The sequence below is a fragment of the Salvelinus alpinus genome, chromosome 1, assembly GCF_045679555.1.
Source record: "Salvelinus alpinus chromosome 1, SLU_Salpinus.1, whole genome shotgun sequence".
NCBI lineage: Eukaryota > Metazoa > Chordata > Actinopteri > Salmoniformes > Salmonidae > Salvelinus > Salvelinus alpinus.
Genome location: NC_092086.1, coordinates 28,329,520 through 28,338,688, shown reverse-complemented (window position 1 = coordinate 28,338,688; position 9,169 = coordinate 28,329,520). Strand labels below are relative to the sequence as shown.

The 9,169-nt window shown below is 42.7% G+C and overlaps 1 non-coding gene across 1 annotated transcript; it reads left to right on the top strand.

Moving 5' to 3' along the window:
* The first annotated feature begins 1,683 nt into the window (after nucleotides 1-1,683).
* Nucleotides 1,684-1,836, top strand: LOC139540121 (5.8S ribosomal RNA). Its single transcript, XR_011668089.1, has one exon. It is a non-coding gene; the product is annotated as a 5.8S ribosomal RNA (ribosomal RNA).
* Nucleotides 1,837-9,169: the final 7,333 nt, after the last annotated feature.

Genomic DNA, 9,169 nt, shown 5'->3' with positions numbered 1-9,169 from the left:
GAAATGTCCTTCTTTCGTGTTGTTTTATTGTTCAGTCTGCAGAAATGTCCTTCTTTCGTGTTGTTTTATTGTTCAGTCTGCAGAAATGTCCTTCTTTCGTGTTGTTTTATTGTTCAGTCTGCAGAAATGTTCTTCTTTCGTGTTGTTTTATTGTTCAGTCTGCAGAAATGTCCTTCTTTCATGTTGTTTTATTGTTCAGTCTGCAGAAATGTCCTTCTTTCGTGTTGTTTTATTGTTCAGTCTGCAGAAATGTTCTTCTTTCGTGTTGTTTTATTGTTCAGTCTGCAGAAATGTCCTTCTTTCATGTTGTTTTATTGTTCAGTCTGCAGAAATGTCCTTCTTTCGTGTTGTTTTATTGTTCAGTGCCTGACCACATTCACATACTATGTGTAACTCTGTAGTCTTTGCATCCTTACTAGCTCGCTGACATTAGTGTGTTCCCACTGGCACTGTTTAAAAATATTGTGGCCATATTAATTAGCATGTGCCTCAATCCCACTGAACTCTGCTGTCACCTGTCAATGTGTCTGCTAGAAAAAGGTGCATTTAAAGTGGTACTCCAGTCTCCTTTTCACCTCATAGAGCTGTCCTAACAGCCTGATCTCACCTCAGAATATCCCTAGTGTACTGGACATACTGCAATACACAAGAAATACACACCTTTCCTTTCTGGTCATCAGGAAATTCCATGTTGTCATCATAATAATTTTAAAAACAATACCTCTGACTGCTCTGCCAGAAACCTTAGTCACACATTGTGGATGTGAGGTTGTTGTGATCCTTAGAGCCAGAGCCAAAACAAAAGAGATCTTCATCATTGGTCAGGATGATAAAAATACTATAACAAAGAAGGAAGGGTGGGATGGCTTGGAAGAAGGAGAGGTGGGGTGTGGAGGGAGAGGATGAATCAGTCTAGTTAACTTGAATGTTATGGTCTGAAAATAAGGAATTACCAGTTTGATGATACTTCCTTGAATGCCTGCCAGTTCTCTATGGGGAAGAAGGCATGGTGGAAGAGGATGAATCATTCTCGTTACCTATAATTTAATGGTCTGAAAACAAGTTTCTAGTGTGAAGCTACTTCCTTGAACACCTACCATCCACAAGAAACTGTTTAACTTTTCCTGTTGAAAAGCGATATCCCAAGTGTAAATACAGTAAAGTATGGTTGAGCAAAACAGTGTTTTTTAGACACAACTGCGAACTTCAAGTAAGATGCATTCAAGGAGTTGGTCTGATGGGAATCCGGATGTCATCAGCCTCCCGCCTTGCTTGAGGAACAATAAATTAACAATAGAGAACAAAAAAGGAAAGGCCCACCCCCCCTTTCCCCGTTAGGCACGGCTGCATAGCGCACCTGTGGGCTTGGGGGTTGCCGGTGAATCGGGTCTCCCCGCCTCGGTCTACAACATTAAGCTGCTTGTGTCTCGCCCAGGACCCTCGCACGGCTCCGGGAACCTGGCCAACCGCTCTGCGCCCTGGCGCAGGATTAATGTCTCCCCTCCCGTCGCCTTGGCGACGGCGGCGGCGGAGCACCCGGATGCTTTTCGTTCAACCTCAAACCTTTTTGCTCCGTGAACTGTGGCCTCTGGCGAAGGGCGGGCGGACGAGGGAAAGGAGGGCAACCTCCCCAACCCCGCCTAGCCACTAGCCTCTGCATTAAACAACAAAACAAAAGAGTACAACTCTTAGCGGTGGATCACTCGGCTCGTGCGTCGATGAAGAACGCAGCTAGCTGCGAGAACTAATGTGAATTGCAGGACACATTGATCATCGACACTTCGAACGCACCTTTCGGCCCAGGTTCCTCCTGGGGCTACGCCTTTCTGAGGGTCGCTTTGCCATCAATCGGAACCCCCGGGTTTCCGCGACTGGGGCGTCGCAGGCCGCCTTCGTGCACCTAAGTGCAGAGCAGGACGGCTCGGTGGGAGTGTTGAGAGGGGGCCTCGGCTCTCTCTCCTCTCCCCCGTGCGCCCTTCCTTTCCCTTCCGACCTCGGCGGAAGGCGCCCACGTTCCCTGCATGGTCGGGCGCGGCTGCCGGTGGACTCTGTCTCAAAAGAGGAAAGGCCCACCCCCCACTTGTACTTAGCAGAGGTGACACCACAGGTTCAGAAGTGGTGTGGCAAAATGTATATTTTATTGTCTATGGGCTTGAGTTTTTCCTGATTTCATGTTTAATTTTTTTTAAAGTATTTAACCTTTATTTAACTAGGCAAGTCAGTTAAGAACAAAAACTCCTATTTACAATGATGGCCATCCAAAAGGCAAATGGCCTCCTACGGGGCTGGGATTAAAAATAAAAATATATATAAAATATTAATATAGGACAAAACACACATCAAGACAAGAGAGACAACACAACCCTACATAAAGAGAGACGTAAGACAACATAGCAAGGCAGCAACACATGACAACACAGCATGGTAGCAACACAACATGACAACAACATGGTAGAAAAACAACATGGTAGCAGAACAAAACATGGTACAAACATTATTGGGCACAGACAACAGCACAAAGGGTAAGAAGGTAGAGACAACAATACATCACGCAAAGGAGCCACAACTGTCAGTAAGAGTGTCCATGACTGAGTCTTTGAATTAAGAGATTAAGATAAAACTGTCCAGTTTGAGTGTTTGTTGCAGCTCGTTCCAGTCGCTAGCTGCAGTGAACTGAAAAGGTGAGCGACCCAGGGATGTGTGTGCTTTGGGGACCTTTAACAGAATGTGACTGGCAGAACGGGTGTTGTATGTGGAGGATGAGGGCTGCAGTAGACATCTCAGATAGGGTGGAGTGAGGCCTAAGAGGGTTTTATAAATAAGCATCAACCAGTAGGTCTTGCGGCGGGTATACAGAGATGACCAGTTTACAGAGGAGTATAGAGTGCAGTGATGTGTCCTATAAGGAGCATGGCCTCATGACCTGGTCAGGTAAAACTCTGTGTCCTATTCGTAGGCTATGACAAAATATTATTACCTGTGCTATGATTATAGGGCTGGGGGTTTTCTTGTCGGGTCACGTGAATTGGAAACACTCCTGGCCTAAGGTGGATTAGACCGTTTCAATCGACCACAAACTTTATTATTCATTCTGAAAATATATTTTTTTAAAGCCAGAGACAACAACTTCAATGGACAACATACTCTGTAGTTTAGTGAACTACTATAGCAGGGCTGAGCGTTCTGCAAAGAATGGTTACAATATCTTTAAATATGAATTTCACTCTATACACACACAATGTTAAGCAGTGGACAATAAAAAAGACAGACAGGTTTCAATGTAAACTGAGCAAAAATATATAAATGCAACATGCAACAATTTCAAAGATTTTACTGAGTTGCAGTTCATATAAGGAAATCAGTCAATTTAAATTAATTCATTAAGCCCTAATCTATGGATTTCACATGACTGGGAATACAGATATGCATCCGTTGGTCATAAACCTTTAAAATAAAGTATGGGTTTGCATAGAGTTGATCAGGCTGTTGAATGTGGCTTGTGAAATGTTGTCCCACTCTTTTTCAATGGCTGTACGAAGTTCCTGGATATTGGCGGGAACTGGAACATGCTGACACATTGATCCAGAGCATTCCAAACGGTTCAATGGGTGGTGACATGTCTGGTGAACATGCAGGCCATGAAAGAACTTGGGAATTTTCAGCTTTGTTTCAGAACATTCTATTTGGCAATAGCTCTTGTGGAAATTCCTGCAGTCAGCAAGCCAATTGCATGCTCCCTCAACTTGAGACATCTGTGACATTGTGTTGTGTGACAAAACCACACATTTTAGAATGGCCTTTTATTGTCCCCAGCGCAAGTTGCACCTGTGTAATGATCATGCTGTTAAATCAGCTTCTTGATATGCCACACCTGTTAGGTGGATGGATTATATTTGCAACGGATAAATGCTCACTAACAGGGATATAAACTCATTTGTGCACAATTTTTGAGAAATAAGCTTTTTGTGCATATGGAAAATTTCTGGGATCTTTTATTTCAGCTCATGAAACATGGGACCAACACTTTACATGTTGAGATTATAGTTTTGTTCAGTGTAGCTGTTATTGGCAGAGAGTTCTGGAAATCTTTCTTATTAGTCTATTAATTAATTTACCACCTGGCAGGCCAAAACTCCATCCCATCAAAAAAGGCTGAAATAGACGGTTGCGGTGGCGCGTGCCTGTAATCCAAGTCACTGGGAGGCTGAGGTTGGTTTAAGTACATTGAGATGTGGGTCGAGGTTACATTAGAGTTTAGAATGTTGAGATGTGGGTAGAGGTTATGTTGGAATTTAGACTAGTATCGTATCAAAGTATGTATTGTAGGTATGCCGTGAATGGCCTCACGGTTGGTGAAAGGAAGGTGAGCACATGGCTAATTGCGCTGTTTGAGCTAATCAATCAGATAAACAAGAAGCAGGTAACTGATGTGGGTAGAGATTATGTTAGTTTAGACTGTTGAGATGTGGGAAGAGGTTATGTTAGAAGTTATACTGGTATCAAATAATGTAATGTAGGTAGGCCATGAATGGCCTCACATACCAGTACAGTAGGTGACAGTGTATGCACCTAAAAGTTGGATGCGATCCGCCAACCAGATCAAGAAGAAAAAGCTGAAATTTCAGGCCTTTCAAACACCTCTTACACTAAAAAGGCATTATCATAATTTTCACAGTATTATTCCTAACTCATAGTGTGGAAATATATATACTGTATATATAAAACACATACAAATATAGTTTGACTGAACTGGGACTTTGAGACTGACATTTGCGCCACAAACATTTGTGAACAATCATCAGCAGTGGAAATAAAATAATGTGCCAACATTACTTGGCCTCGCGTAGCCTCAGCAGATCGTTTTAATCTTTATCCTGTGCCAAATATATTTATTCAGGGAGTCTACATTTTTAACGTTAGCTAGCTAGGCTACTACAGCAAACGTTAGTAGTTTTGTTAGCTAGCTATAGAATGGATCCTTCTAGCTAGATTTAGAGGACAACTAAACTGCTTTTATTAACACATAACCTTGTTTTCCATGAAAATGTGTGTTCTCTCTCTCACGAGGCAAGCAATCAGGAGAGGGTTGTCACTAGTAACCACAGTCACAAAGTGCAAAATTTGCTATCTTAAAAAGTCATGATAACTTAAAATTGCTTCTTTGTCTTAATTTAAGGTTAGGAATAAGGTTATCAGTGTGGTTATGGTCAGGTTTTAATCAGATTTTATGAAGAGCAATTGTAGAAATAGGTTTAGCCATAATTATGACGTTGTGGCTGTGGTAACTAGTGACGACCGGAGAGGAGCCTGAATGAAGAAAGAAACCAAGTTCAGAGTTAAAGGGAAAGAGGATATCTAATCAGTTGCACAACTGAATCAAAGACTTTTTATAACTAATGCATTCAACCGCTCTGATTAACCCAACCGCTCTGATAAACCCAACCGCTCTGATTAACCCAACCGCTCTGATTAACCCAACCGCTCTGATTAACCCAACCGCTCTGATAAACCCAACCGCTCTGATTAACCCAACCGCTCTGATAAACCCAACCGCTCTGATAAACCCAACCGCTCTGATTAACCCAACCGCTCTGATTAACCCAACCGCTCTGATAAACCCAACCGCTCTGATTAACCCAACCGCTCTGATTAACCCAACCGCTCTGATTAACCCAACCGCTCTGATAAACCCAACCGCTCTGATTAACCCAACCGCTCTGATAAACCCAACCGCTCTGATTAACCCAACCGCTCTGATAAACCCAACCGCTCTGATAAACCCAACCGCTCTGATTAACCCAACCGCTCTGATTAACCCAACCGCTCTGATAAACCCAACCGCTCTGATTAACCCAACCGCTCTGATTAACCCAACCGCTCTGATTAACCCAACCGCTCTGATTAACCCAACCGCTCTGATTAACCCAACCGCTCTGATTAACCCAACTGCTCTGATTAACCCAACCGCTCTGAATCAGAGAGGTACAGGGGGCTACCTTAATGGACGTTAAACAATGATGTGCTGGTGGTTGAGAGACGTGGTTGATTAGGCTCTGTAGGCTTTAGCTAGGAGACCAATAACGTGAAATCAACAACATTTCACCATGTCATTGGATTCAGGTTAAAAGTTGACTCTGCAAATCCAATCAGTTTTACACGTTGATTCAACATTATCACATTTCATTTTTGTTGTTGAAATGTGGAAACAATGTTCAAGCAGTTTTTGCCCAGGGGGCAGTCTCAACCTGCCCAGCTGCCATAAATGCCATAAATTGTCCATCTTTCACTTAAACAATGGGGATGAACCAGAATGATCCGTTTTAGGCTACACCTACTGGAATTCCTTACAGTCTTGTTGTTTTCAGTAAAAAACCTTTAGAGCAGGCTCAACTTGCCTAACTGCTCAGGTCACTTTCCCCAGGCAATAGGGCAACCTTTAGTCCCTGCTACAACTAAGTTTAGCGACCTCTGCCATAGAAATAGAATGAATATAGCGGGCTTGCAACCTATAACCCTGGCATTTTGACTGGTAAAGTCATGGGTGCACACGCAATGGTGCCAGTGCCTGGTACGGTGATGCAATAATTTCCATGGTAATGTAGAATGTTCATTCAAATTATGTTAACTGATGTGACTCGTGGAATATAATGTATTTTTTCTAATGTCAGTTGAGTTTAATCAACAAATCACAGTACATATTGATGGGTACACTTTCTGCTTTTACTTCCTGCTTTGCTCCAATGGCAGCGTTTCCCAAACTCCGTCCTCACGACCCCAAGGGGTGGAAATGTTGGTTTTTGCACTAACATCACACAGCTGATTAAAATGACCAAAGCTTGATGATTAGTTGATTATTTGAATCAGCTGTGTAGTGCTAGGGCAAAAACCAAAACGTGCACCCCTTGTAGTACCGAGGATCGAGTTTGAGAAACCTGTCCTATAGGTACATTCGCAATTATGCCATAATTTTATTAATTATGTTTATATGGCCTCTGCTTTATGAATACGGGCCATTCATGGCTCCCCTCCCCTACTAGTGGCAGGTAGCCTAGTGGTTACGCCTTGAACCTACCTACAGTGTCATTGCACAAAACACTATCCAGCACAGTGGAGGCTGCTGATTGGAGGACGGCTTATAATAACGGCTGGAATGGAGTGTTATGATCCGTCCTCCCCTCAGCAGCCTCCACTGACACAGCATCATCTGGATATGTGTTAAACAAAAGTTCAACATTCACTTTCTGCTACCATTTCTGTCAGGCCGTCTTCACATACAGTTTGATGCATACGTTCGATAAATCCAAAGTTTGCACCACACAGAACGCACTGCAGCGTTCCAGGGGAAATGAATGTACCTTTGGTGTACCAAACTGCAAAGATGCTGTCGGTGTGATCGAGGCATTAGAGCATTGGGCCAGTAACCGAAAGATTGCTAGTTTGAGTTGCTGAGCCAAATAGGTGAAAAATCTATCAATTTGTCCTTGAGCAAAGCACGTAACCCTAATTGCTCCAGTGTTGCCATCAATAATAGCTGACCCCTGGCTGTGACCCCATTCTCTGTAGGATATGCCAAAAAACATTTCCATTTCACACCAGATTAATAAGGAATGGGCACAACATGAATCAGTGTAATCCCTGGGATATGAGTCCAAAGGTTAACCCAGTATAGGCTAGGAAGAAATGAGGTTCCAAAAACAGGCAGTTAAAGGCAGAACTGTTTTTATTCTGTGCCTATTTTATAAGGCTGTTGTAGCTGTTGTGTTTCACTGAATAGAGAAGAGGTGGGCCTGTCTACTGTAATAAAACGACTACTACTTTATCACAAGTAATAAAATGACATGTCATCAAAGCTCAGTAAAAGCAATAAATGCAATATCTCCAGAGAGATGCTGAGCGTGCCTGTAACAGGAAGGTGGCATGGCGGTCCTTGTGGGCAAATGTTGTCATCAAAGTCTGGCATTCTCTGGATTTATGGTGCTTTCAAGACAACTGGGACCTCTGAAAAAAACAAGGTTGAATCATGACGTCAGTGATCTTCAGGTCTAGAAAGAGACCCGAGTTCCCGACTTGGAATTCTGAGTTGGATGACTGTTCAAAATGTATTTTCCCAATAAGAGCTCTTTTTGTTTTAGTTCCTAGTTGTCTTGAACTCACTGAAGTCTGAGATTTCCCAGTTCCGAGTTTCCAGGTGTTTTGAATGCGGCAGAAGTCATGCTGGATTAACAGCATGACTGACCAAGACTTAGACCACACACACACTCTACTGAATAGCAGGCTAGTAATTGCTTTGCAACGCTTGCAGTTAGCCGCCACTGATTCCTTCCAAACCACTCATTGTTGAATTTGTTATTTCCAACTTTTTTTGTAATGTTTATGAGCATGATACGTTTCATCTATAATTTCTCTTCATATGACAAGGATTGAAAAGGATTTCCCAGTAGATTGTCAAGTTTATTCATGATGACTTCTAGCTTGCTAGCTAAGATTTTGAAGGTATGATATTGACATGATCAGTCCAATCAAAGCTACAGTAGATATAATGTGATTTAATGTAATTTTATCTATGGCCAATGACCTTGAACCTTCTTGAATGGGCACTTCTAATGTAACTCTATGGCAGCACCCAAGGTGCTTGAATTTTCAAGCTCTCCCCTTAGAATTTGTGGTGACGTAGTGTCCCCATGAGTGACAGAACACTGAGCCAATCACGGCGCATCTAGAGAACATTACCAACCCCTACGCGCCGTATTTTCTGCTGGCTGCCCCACCACCACAGAAAGCACTGAGCTAGGATGAAACACCTACATTTTGGAGCTGCCTTACTCAAGAAAACAAAAAAGAGACCATGTTTGTATGTGGCTTTATTAACTCAATTATTATTTTATTTGTTTGCAAACTGATATGTGACGCATGTTATTTTGGTATTAATATGTAACACAGGCAACAACATCTTATTTTTTTGGCTTAACAGATGGGGCTCGAAACAGGGTCTGCTCCACCTGCCCTGAATGATGGGTCGCCACTGAAATGATAATACATCGGTTGCATCAGTGTACTTCCCCCACTTGCGCCACTACAGCCGGAGCTGCTCACGTGACGCAAATATTGTCCTCCTATTTGTTTGCTTACGTGCCTCTACTGCCACGCCTTCTTACTCGGAGAGATATAT